The sequence below is a fragment of the Palaemon carinicauda genome, chromosome 7 (genome assembly GCF_036898095.1).
Source record: "Palaemon carinicauda isolate YSFRI2023 chromosome 7, ASM3689809v2, whole genome shotgun sequence".
Classification (NCBI taxonomy): domain Eukaryota; kingdom Metazoa; phylum Arthropoda; class Malacostraca; order Decapoda; family Palaemonidae; genus Palaemon; species Palaemon carinicauda.
Genome location: NC_090731.1, coordinates 135,633,866 through 135,646,365, shown reverse-complemented (window position 1 = coordinate 135,646,365; position 12,500 = coordinate 135,633,866). Strand labels below are relative to the sequence as shown.

The 12,500-nt window shown below is 34.7% G+C and overlaps 1 pseudogene; it reads right to left on the bottom strand.

Annotated features, from left to right (window-relative positions):
- Nucleotides 1–12,500, bottom strand: part of LOC137644548 (acanthoscurrin-1-like) — a 72,258-nt pseudogene that overhangs the window by 374 nt on the left and 59,384 nt on the right.

The following is a 12,500-nucleotide window of genomic DNA, read 5'->3' as shown; positions in this document are numbered from 1 at the left end:
CACAACAAAGGTGACAAGAATCATCTGTAAAAAATGATGAGAAATGTGATTATAATTACAAGAAAAACGCCAATTATAGTAAAGATATAAAATGGCATTTATTTAGAATGAAAACTAAGACACCATCTAGATTATCCTCTGAATTACTTTTAAGCAATCTGATGCTTGTTTTAGGTCTTCACTTTGAATAGAAAATAACATTCTAGAATTAAAACATAGTATACAGAATGTACCTAATTAATGATGCAATTTGATAATTTAGAAATCATTTATTTATTTAATGTTCTGAGGGGAAAATTGAACTAAAAATGACGCTCACACGAGAGATAATCTAATTATTACCTGCACATTGGACAACATATCTTACAAATGTTGAAACAATGACAAATGGTGAATATCAATTGATAACTTAATTGAAGATTGGTTTGATCAATTTTATTTCATATTCAATTAATGGTATTTGATAAATGATTCAAAATAATATTGGTTTTAGAAGGCATTGTTGTATTTCTTATTGAAGAGAGTATTATCAATCATATTGGTCCTCAGATCACAAATGAAGAACAATTGAAAAGTGATATTGAGTTAAATAAAATGCATGCCCACTTAGTGTCATAATTTCCCCACCCAACATTTTTATACATTCATTATCGAATTTCCTCTATGGGTCCATGGTCTTCAATATATATTATTTATTTTAGAGAAATAAAATACAGAATATAAATGAAGACAGTGGACAAAACGAGAGAGAGGGACGAGTGGGGAATGAATAAAAACAGGCGGTGAAGAGAGGTTTAAACAATGAGGAAAGGTGAGTGGGTGATTTTAAGTACCACAAGAATGCTTATCCGAATGAATTCGTAAATCTTGACTGGATAGATTTGTGCATATTTTAAAATTCAGGAATAAAGTGCCTTTCAAATCTATGTTTGGACACGGAATTTTTTATCAAAATTAGAGGAGGGTGTTAGAAATTCCGTTTCTAAGTATCATGCCAGTCAATAGATTGGTTTAGAATATATCAGCAATAAACCTTGGGTCCAGGCGGATGAAATACTTAGTAGTTTATAATCGCAAAATAGACAATAGTCAAAGATTACGTTAAGTAACGTAAAAATTCTTGTAATTCTGATTTTCTTCCGCTTTTCGTCCAAAATTTTGTTCACACTTTCATTCAACCAATTTAATCATTACAATCCAAATACTTAATTCAGTTTAGCTTCCTTCGAAGAAGATTTCCAGAGGTTAGATCTACAGCGGTCTAATTATAGTCTACGATTCCTCTCGTAAAAGTCTCTACTTCCAAGAGTTCTCAGATAATAGGTTTTGTTGACTCAGATAAAAGTGTGCTACTGTATCTCTTTTTGTCTCTAAGTAACAAATAGGAGACAAAAGATAAGGAAGTGAGTAACAAGACAGCAGTGTTAATTGATGCGTTTTCGATGTTATCTTTTATTTCAGGTATTTTTCCGATAGAGGGATTTTCTGGGAACATTTTGAAGTAGAATTAACGTTTTTCCATTATAATTTCTAATGTCTCCGGGACAACAGTCGTGACAAATAATCCGTTTTTTCACTTGCCTTTTCTTCACGTTTCATGAACTTCTGTCTTAAACTTTTCTTTTGTTGCTGAGGGAGAGATTTATAGCCGAAACTCCGGTTTTTCCTATTTCCAATATTCTTGTGACCTTTTCATATTGTGCTGAATATTCTTAAAAAAAAAAAAAAAAAAAAAAAAAAAAAAAAAAAAAAAAAAAAAACTTGATATGGGAGAGTGACTGCGACCTTGAGCCTAGTGAGCTGGGTTCCCTTTGTACCTAAATTCCAGGGAAACTGGAAAGTTCCAAGTATTATTACACCGTTGATGATGATGGAGAAGGAAAGGGGGGTGAATCGGAGGTCCTCAACAGACCCGTTTGCAATGACCACCATCGTCGGATAGGCAATGATATGATGGTGATGGTGATATTGATACTGATAATGATGGTGATATGTATGGTGAATCTGGGTTGAACATCCTGAAGCGAAATTATGCTTTTAAATAGGATTACTCTCTTCTTTCCAGAGAAACGGCGCCATTATGCAACAACGATCCTAGATAGAGATATAAAAACTATAATGCAAATAACAATACATCTTAACAATTTCCTGTCGCTGACCGAGATGAGGTCGAAGTGTTCATCTTAATGGCCCTTTTCGAGTATTGGTATATTTTGCGTGAAACATTTATGTCACTTAATGGGGAAACCATTTTACCAGACTTAAATTCAAGTTAACAACAACAATAATAATAATAATAATAATAATAATAATAATAATAATAATAATAATAATAATAATAATAATAATAATAATAATAATAATAATAATCATTTTATCAGGCTTAAATCTCGGGCTTTCCTCGAAATTAATATCTCGACTTAAGATTTCAAGTCCATTTCTCTTTATTGATATTTGGATGGCTTAAAGAGCTGTCCAAAAAGTAGAATGTTGTTGCGTCGAGATTGGAACGAAGTCAACCACCTACTGGGCCAGACACTTCATTCCCAATCCTCCTGATCCTTACCGACTTCTTCGTTGTTTCCAAATTCTTGTAACCTATCAAATCTAAGAAGTAAAAGCCACTTAAATGGTGGTGTGGTTTATTCAATAGTTTTCTTTCCGTCTCGAAATCAAGTCAGGATACTTTGGTTATCCTAGTGGAATAATTGGCAAAGTTAGTATTATTGACATTATTGCCTTTAATCTCATTATAGTTGGCTATAGGCTAGAAATTCTACAAATTTTGGAGAAGAGTTGACAGTTTCCCCAGAAAAAGAATAAATTCTAACCACGTAATTCTAATATACCTAATGAATATCACACTCGAAGAAAAAGAAAAATATAATTGCACGGAGCGTCAAGCAACGACTAGGGCAAGTGCAAAACTGCCTACTCATCTTCACGAAAATGTCAGCTCAAAATAAAAGAAAAAAAAAATCACAATAAAAGAAAATTTCTTTCTTGCGTATCTAAAGAGAAAACGTTTAATGGCGTCATGCAACGTAAATGAAAACCTCAGAAATAACTTTTGACATTCATGCATGATTTTTCTCTCTTTTCGGTGCACGTAATTTTACTATCGGAAATTGGCTTGGCTATCTGAGACTACTATTAGGAAAGCTCAGTGATAGGTCAATATATTTTGGCGAACCGTTATTTACGATGCAAATTAGCATATTGAGGTCAGGGAAATCCTTTTTCTATATACGCGGACACGGACATAAAAAAAAAAAAAAAAAAAAAAAAAAAAAAAAAAAAAAAAAAAAAAACATTCAGGGTAAAAAGTGTCCTTTCATGATCCCAAGAAAATAGATGATTGAACAGGACTAATCTCCTGGTTTAAACGCTGAAGCAATGTATCAAATGTCCATAGAAGATTCAACAGCTGGAATTAGACCATTTGTACTCTACGCTTCGGTGAACCTAACAGTTCTGCTTGTGTGACGTAATTCCTAAGCAGAGGATTATCTTGCATAATTTGCAACTGACAATTTCCTGGCGTCTCACTCTGTGCTTCAATGCACGATGTGTCTTTGCCATATGATCGGAGGCAGATCCATTGCTTGCAATTTCAGTCATATTTTCTAATACTGCAAGGACGTTTGTTTTGCACCACAATTACAGGAAAAGATGATAATACGCTAAAATCAGAATAAAAACCAATGAATAAATAATAATAATAATAATAATAATAATAATAATAATAATAATAATAATAATCGTTATCATAATAATAATAATAATAATAATAATAATAATAATAATAATAATTGTTATTATAATAATAATAATGATAATAATAATAATAATATAAAATTCAAGACTGACTTTCAAATTGAGACAATATCGATATACCATTGATAAAGGAAAGGAAAAAGGTTATAAAAATGATAAAGAAAAAAAATCCAAGAATGGATATGGTTTTTGGAGAAATAAATCGGTTCCTAATAATTAATGCCAATTAGAAGAGATTAAAGGTTACCAAGTATAATCTCGTGTTGTTGAATAAATATATAGTGATCAAATTGTCTCTAATCTGATTAAATCTAATAGCAGTTGGTCGTTTCCAATATGAGATTTAAAGTTCAATGTTGTATGAATAGTTCTCAAAGGTTATTCCAATACTCTTCAATCTGTGGACATTGAGATATTGCTCACTGCCGGCAACTAGGTTTCTATAAAAAAAAAAAAGAATTTATTTAAAAAGGTTTAGTGGCTGTTAAGAAAATATCATCATCATCATCATCAGTCATTGCTAGTCTACTGCAGGACAAAGGCCTCAGAAGAGACATGTCCTCCCATTCGCGTCTGTTAATGATCTTTCTATGCCAGTCTATACCTGCAAATTTTCTTACTCCGTCAATCCATCATCTTTTCCTTTCCCTGCTTCTTTTGCAATCGCTTGAGAAAAATTCTGTTATCCTTAATATCCATTTATTATCTGTCGTGCTCATTCTATGAACTACACATGTCCATATCTTTTTCTTACATGTTAGAATACCATCTACTTAAGCTTGCTCTCGTATCCATGTTGCTCTTTTTCTGTCTCGTAGTGTTGTTTCCGTAATTATTCTTTTCAATGTCCTTTGAGTTATAACTAGGTTATGTTCTAAGGCTTTAGTGAGGCTCTATGTTTCTAATACATAAGTTAGTACAGGTAGGATCATCTAATTAGATAATTTCATTTAAAGAGAAACTGTCATTTTAGCTTTCATTACCTCATTTTGTGTATCAAACGCTCTCCCTCCCATGCTTATCCTACACTTAATTTCAGTCTCATAACCTGTGGAAACACCTACTGTTCTTCCTAAGCACGTATATTCAATAACAATTTTCAGAGTTCCGGCCATGACTCATATTTGGTGTCTCTACATTCTCATTGAAATTTATCATGGTTTCACTCCCATTTATTCTCAGTCCGACCTTTCTGCTTTCTTTATTCAAATTTTCTACCAGTTTTTGTAATTCTTCCCATCATTCACTGAACATAACAATGTGATCTGCAAATCTAACATACACACAGATATATATATATATATATATATATATATATATATATATATATATATATATATATATATATGTATAGATATATATATATATATATATATATATATATGTATATATATATATATATATATATATATATGTGTGTGTATGTATACAGTATATATACATACACACACACACACATATATATATATATATATATATATATATATATATATATATATATATATATATATATATATATATATATATATATATATATATATACATATATATATATATATATATATATATATATATATATATGTGTGTGTGTGTGTGTGTGTGTGTGTGTGTGTGTATGTGTATGAAATAATTGACCATAATTATAATTTTCAATTGATAGTTTATGGTGATGATGAAAAAATAGGGTAAAAACAAACCGCGTATAACCACTTCTTCTATGCAATCTTATCGTTTCTTCCATATGATTTGCAGGAAGGAACCTTAATTTTCGTAATAACTCAACGAATGATAATTTGAGAAAAGGCAAATACTAATAGCTATTTGATGTATCAAATGTTGAAGGGTTATGTACCTCTGGATTTCTATTTCCAAAGAGACCTTGAACTGAGGGTAGACTCAGGCGTAAATGTATTTTGGAATATCACTGTATTCCCGGAAGAGACCGATCTAACCGTTTGGTAATGGCACCTTTTTTGTGGTTTCAAAGAATAAATTATTTGATACCATTGTAAAAGAAAAAAAAAGTAACAGAATTTCGTTGCTGTTACAGAACGTTATATTCTTGTACGCCGCTTTTGGCAACACCTAATCTCCTGAATATGGTCACCTAAAAATTTATTATTTTCTACAAGTTTGTTTAAAATGAAATGATGTTTTCAGATATTCATTCTAAGAGACAAATACAAAAACGGAAATAAAGGTACGTAGATAAAGATCCGATGTTTCCTCCTTTTCCCTCTTCTTTCCTCTATTTTATTCGCCAACTTAATAAGGAAGGTGAGGATAATGGTGGTTGAAGAAGTGGTGTACTGTAGACATTTATTATCAATAAAGGATTTACATCGGCTTATATTGCGCAGTTTTATTGAAGTGATTATTCATTAGCTCTGTGGATATCTATATTCTTAGGAATAATTGTATTTTCTTATTAATATTCTGATGCAACAAATAATTAGAATTTAGAAAATTCATTTTATTGGGTTAAAATAAGGAAATACTTTATTTGTTTGAAAAATATGGATCAAGAAAAGTTGCAGGAGGCACCACTGGCCCTTCCGACCACTTCGTTAATCCCCAGAGAGGGAAGGAGGGATGGGTTGGTCATTATAGGAAAGGAGAGAGAGAGAGAGAGAGAGAGAGAGAGAGAGAGAGAGAGAGAGAGAGAGAGAGAGAGAGAGAGAGAGAGAGAGTAGAGTACTTACAATTGGTATTTGTGGGCATTTTACAAGTAAACATAAGTTTAATATAAAGCTCCTAATGATTATTGATTATTGATTATTAGAGTTAAAAATACTTAACTTACAATCGTCTCCAGTAACGCTTTTAATAAAAATCTAAAACAATAGTAATTGAAAAAGCGCATTGAACGATACCATAGTTCTTATATAAAGAAACTCTGGCTTCCTTCGAATTTTTTGGCGGAGGATCTAATTTTGATGGAATCTAGGTAAGACTACAATGAATATTAAGGCAATGACTGCAAGCGGTAATAAAAAAAAGAGGTAACAAATGATCAATGAAATTGTAATCAATATTATCATATCATGTATGGTTAACTACGATAATTGGCTGAACAAGGTGATTTAGATATAATATCATGAAGATAACACTTAGTAGAAGCATAAAAAACCTGGAAACTCTGAATTGCAATAATGACCAATTTACACCATACAGGCAAGTACTGAATATAACCTTATGCTTAAACATAATTGTCAGAATTTGAAAATAAACCTATTTATTGTCAAAATAGAATATTCAACATAAATTGAATAACAGCAAATGACCTAAATACACATTTATCACTAGTCAAAAATAAATAAGAACAGAAAAAGGGGTACAGAAAGTCGATATTTAAAAACTTGTAAAAGCCTCCTGGAACCTTCTTAATAAGAATTTATAGATAGATTCATATCTTTGATAAAATTAGCTCCAGTCATTATTAGAAACCCGACTGAGTTACTTTTATATAATACCTTTACCTGATGTGTAGGGTGTTTTTTTTTTTCGTCCGTTTTCACCAGAGAAATCTATAATGTGGTTTTAATGACCAAGTCTGCGTATGCATTCCGTATCTCGGATATTATGAAAAATAAGGAAAGTACAAAAAAAGTATTAGTGTTATACTACAATAACAGTCAGCATTAGCAATTCAAGCTATACTTTAATTACAAGAGAAATACGTGGATACTAATTGGTATAATCCTATTAATAGAGCCCCATTATTATGAACTTATCACTAGTTGTGGACACTTAAGAGTGAATATCTAAAGTTGCCAGAAATTATCAATATTGCGATCTTCAGGAAGAACATATGGAGTTGGAAGAGAAGGTGTAGGAATGATGGTGACACTGAGAGAAGACAAGGCATAACTGAATGGATATCTATAAATAGTAGATTGTTACCTACAACGTTTAAATCAAAGCAATGCAACATGAAGAAAGGAAAGATGAAGACTATGAGATCCATCATCATCAGCCATTACTAGTCCAATGCAAAACAAAGGTCTCAGATATTGTCCTTCCACTTGCGTCTACTTAAGGTCTTCCTGTAACAGTTCACAGCCGCAAACCTTCTTAATTCATCAAATCATCGTTTTCTCTTCCTTCCCCTGCTTCTTTAACAATCTCTTAGGACGCATTCTGTTATTCTTGATATTCATCCAATGTCTGTCATTCTCATTATGTGTCCTGTCCATGTCTATTTCTTTTTCTTGCATGTTGTTAGAATATCCTCTATTTAAGTTTGCTCTTATATCCATGTTGCTATTTTTCTGTCTCTTGGTGTTATACATTCATTATTATTTCCATAGCTCTTTGAGTTGTAACTAGCAAATGTTGTAATGCTTTAGCAAAGGTTCCAAGTTTTTAGTAAATAAGTTGATACCAGTAGGACCTTCTCATTAAACACATTTCTTCGTTGGGAAAGTTGCATTTTACATTTCATAATCTCATTTTGTTTACCAAATGCTCTCCATCACACGCTTATCCTTCTTTTCATTTCATATATATTTATATATATATATATATATATATATATATATATATATATATATATATATATATATATTTATATTTATATATATATATATATATATATATATATATATATATATATATATATATATATAAATATATATATATATATATATATATATATATATATATATACACATATATATATGTATATATATACATATATATATATATATATATATATATATATATATATATATATATATATATATATATATATATACACATATATATATACATATATATATATATATATATATATATATATATATATATATATATATATATATATATATACAATAGTGATAAGATTATGAATTATTCCCATAATTGGATTTTTTTCTGGTTAAAGGCTAAAAGAAAGATTTTATAAAGAAGTAGGCTACTCAGTGTACTTCGGCACTTATATCATTATTAGGCTTCCTTTCAATAACATAATGCTTAGTTTTCCTGCCTTTGGTAGCTTTTTGTCCCTTAACACGCTTTGACATATCATTAATTAATATTCTGCATAATTGCTTAATTCTGTCATAGTGAAACCACACATGGATGAGACGCTATATGAGGGCTGGTTTGGTTGTTAGGGGAACTTTTTGTATTTCATCTTTTAGGATAGATCACAAACTCTCGATAGGGTTCATACCTGGAGAATTTCCAGGCCATGGCAGCAGTTCAGCATCATTTTCTCTACACCACTTCTTGACTGGTCGGGCAGTATGACAAGGGGTCTAAATCTTGCTGAAATATCCATGGTCTCTCACAGAACCTTTCCCTTGTTTAAAGTGGCAAATGATCTGCCAACACATCCTAAGGATATATTGCGGTTAACGTGAAATTATTTTGCAGTAAAAAGTAAAATGTAAAAACGAGAAAAAACATGTAAGTTTGAGAGTCATTTAGTTCAGTAATGCCGAAATCATACTGTCTATTATTTTTCTATTTTCCTTCCTTACTTTGGGATACTAAAGTAAGAAGAGATCAAGGTTAGACACCATAGGAAAATGAACCTGCATCCAGTTGTTGGTAAGGAGGGATTTTGGACCAAATGCTTCCTTTCAAAGGGACTGAATCTCAATCGTGTAATATTGATGATTATCAAGCAGTGTTGTGTACTTTTATTCTTGCAACCAAGAAAGATTTAATTCTTCCAAATATATTGGGTACACCACATGTACCATGGTAGAGTGATTGTGAATGCATACGCAGATTGGGCCAATAAAGAACTACATTATAGATTTCCCTGGTAAAAATAAACAGAAAATAAACATCTTACAGATCTGGTAAAGATTCAACCGGGTATCTAAGAATGACTGAAGCTTTTTAGATTGTACTGCACGTGTTTCATTCACACTCGTACACTGTAATGGTTCTGTTTTTTATCTTATCACTCACTCTTCCCTGCACTCTTAATAAACCAACTTGTGTAAACCTGATAGCTAATGTTTTATTGTGATTGAATTTTTGTGATGTTCTTTCTGGCAAGTCTGTGTATATAAACTCAATGTCTGTTTAATAAAGTTTAGTTGCATTCATCTCACCTCTCAGTTATCACCTAACTGCGCCTCACACATTGGGAGCCACCAGAGTGTCTAGCTCCCTCCTTCCTCCCTCCTCACTGCTGTCTTACTTTTTGATGATGCCACTCTCCGACCCTGACTCTCCTATGCCAAGCCAGCCCCACGAAACTACCACCCTTCGCCTGTACAGAGGCATTCTCCTGGTTTTAGCGTGCCGATGTCCAGATTTGTATTTATGGCGTGACTCGCTCAAGTGCCAAAGCAGATTATGTTCTCGCAGCGACCCACTAGGACACTTCCTAGAAATCTTAGACTGGCTTTGTGACCAAGAGGACACCACAATAGCGTAGGATGCCCTCAAAACATACCTCCTGGAGCAGTATTCACCACCGCCAGCTGCTCGTATAGCCAAAAGTTTTCAGCTCTCTCAACAACCGTTGGGAGACCAAAAGGCTCCTCTCACCCTCAGGGAAATGACCAGTATCACTCACGTGCAACCTGCCGCATACGGCTCTCCTTAGCAGGTGAACCCCCTTCATGACCCTTGGGTACGATGCCTACATACCTTGCCTATGACGGATCTGATGACATAAGTCGACGCCCTTATGGACAATAACTTCACCACCTACAAGACTTCCATCAAGGTCTCCACTCCTGACAAAGAGGACAACTATTCAACATCGACAGAAACTGAAGTGAATGTGATAGGACACAAATGCCCTGTGATGTGGGGGAGTGGCAATAAAGCCGCCCACCACCCACATATGCCACTACTCGCTCACTCCCCAACAAACGACCTGTAAAGCTCCTTACTGATCGCTGTCGGCCGCTATTATGCTGCTACCACTCCAGATTTGGGCTGCTGCAAAGAAATGTGCAAACGGTTATCAGTGGCCAAGAAATGTGCAAGTAGGCCATTGCTTGATTGCTTGTTGCAGTGGCCTCCCCTGTCTCTAATCTTTCCTTTTTACATGATGCAGGTATGTGCGTGCGTTTTTTCATAGACACGGGTACTTGCCATTCCCTTCTACTAAGGCCACTCTCCAGGATTTGACGTAGTCCATCTAAGCCTGCTGAAGTCCGCCTGGTATCTGCCAACTTATCTGAAATCTTCACTCACGGGTTCAAGAGCCTCACATTATCATTTGAAAGCACCAAATATCAATGGAAGTTTCTTGTTGCTGATGTCATTTTGCCAATATTCGGTGCAGATTTCCTCTCAAATTTCCACCTCCTGTTTGATGTTGCTCTCCAAAAATTAGTCAACGTGGACTCTTACTCGTCGACACCTCTTCAACCAACCTACTCCGACCTCGCTCTCCACATCAGCACATCAACGGATGCCTACACCCATCTCCTCACGTTGTACCCAGAAGTTTTCTATCCAGAACCTTCCAAAACGCCCAAGGTTTCTGTCAAACATGGTATTTATCACCATATCGAGATGACGGTGCCCTCAGTATTTGCTAGATTCAGGCGTTTGGCATCGTATCATTTGACTGCCGCCAAACAAACGTTCTCCGAAATGGAAGAAATGAGCTTTTGCTAAAAGGCCTCCAGCCCATGGTAGTCACTCTTACACATTGTCTTAAGAAAGATATCTCCCCGAGTCTATGTGGAGATTACACGCTCGACCTCCGGAAGGGGTATTATCAGGTACCCATGAACCCAGAAGTGATCCCCAAGGTCGCCATACCATCCCTTTCGGTACATACTGCTTCAATTAATCTTGATTTGGCCTTTGTGATGCTGGGGCCACTTTTCAACACCCTATGGATGGCATCTTAGGAGACCTCCCCTTCTGTGTATGTTACATGGACGACATACTTGCATTTTCTTCCTCCAAAGAGGAACACTTCTGTCACCTACGTATCATACTCGACTGCCTACAATAGAACGGCCTTGTATTCAGGAACAACAAGCGTGCCTTTGGCACCAACAAAGTATTGTTTCCAGGGTACCGCATCACTCATGAAGGAGTCCACCACCTCCATGAGAAAGTAGCAGCCATTCAGAACTTCTCCACGCCCTCGACCATCAAAGCACTGCAAGAATCTTTGGGCATTATAAATTATTATCACTGTTTCCCACCAACCATCGCTGCAACTCTATCTCCCTCTACGCCTCCCTCAAAGGCAAGCCAGAAGACCTGGTGTGGCCTTCTTCAATAAAGAATACCCTATGAACAACTGCTGCTATCCCCTTTCCCGTGTCACATGACCCTCTCCTTCTCTCCATCGGTACCAGCAACGTTGCTATTGATGCAGTACTCGAGAAGATGGTCAAAGGCTTGCGGCCCATTGGTATTCTCCAGCAGAAACCTGTCCAAGGCAGAATCCAGCTACTGTATCTTCGACCGCAAAATGCTGGCAGTGCATTTGGCTGTCCGTCACTTTCGCCACTTCTCAGAAGGTACGCACTATGTCATTGGCACGGACCACATATCTATGGTACATGTCATCACTAGACAGTCAGACACGTGGTCTGCACATCAGTGTGGCTGAATACAATTGCCTACTTCATTATGTCACTAGAAAAATTAATCTTGTTGCCGATGCCCTGTCAAGAAACACATTGGGTGCCATTCATCTGGGATTGGATCACAACACCTTTGTAGAGCCCCAACGAAAAGATGCAGAATATCAAGCATGTAGGATATCATGTACCTCCCTC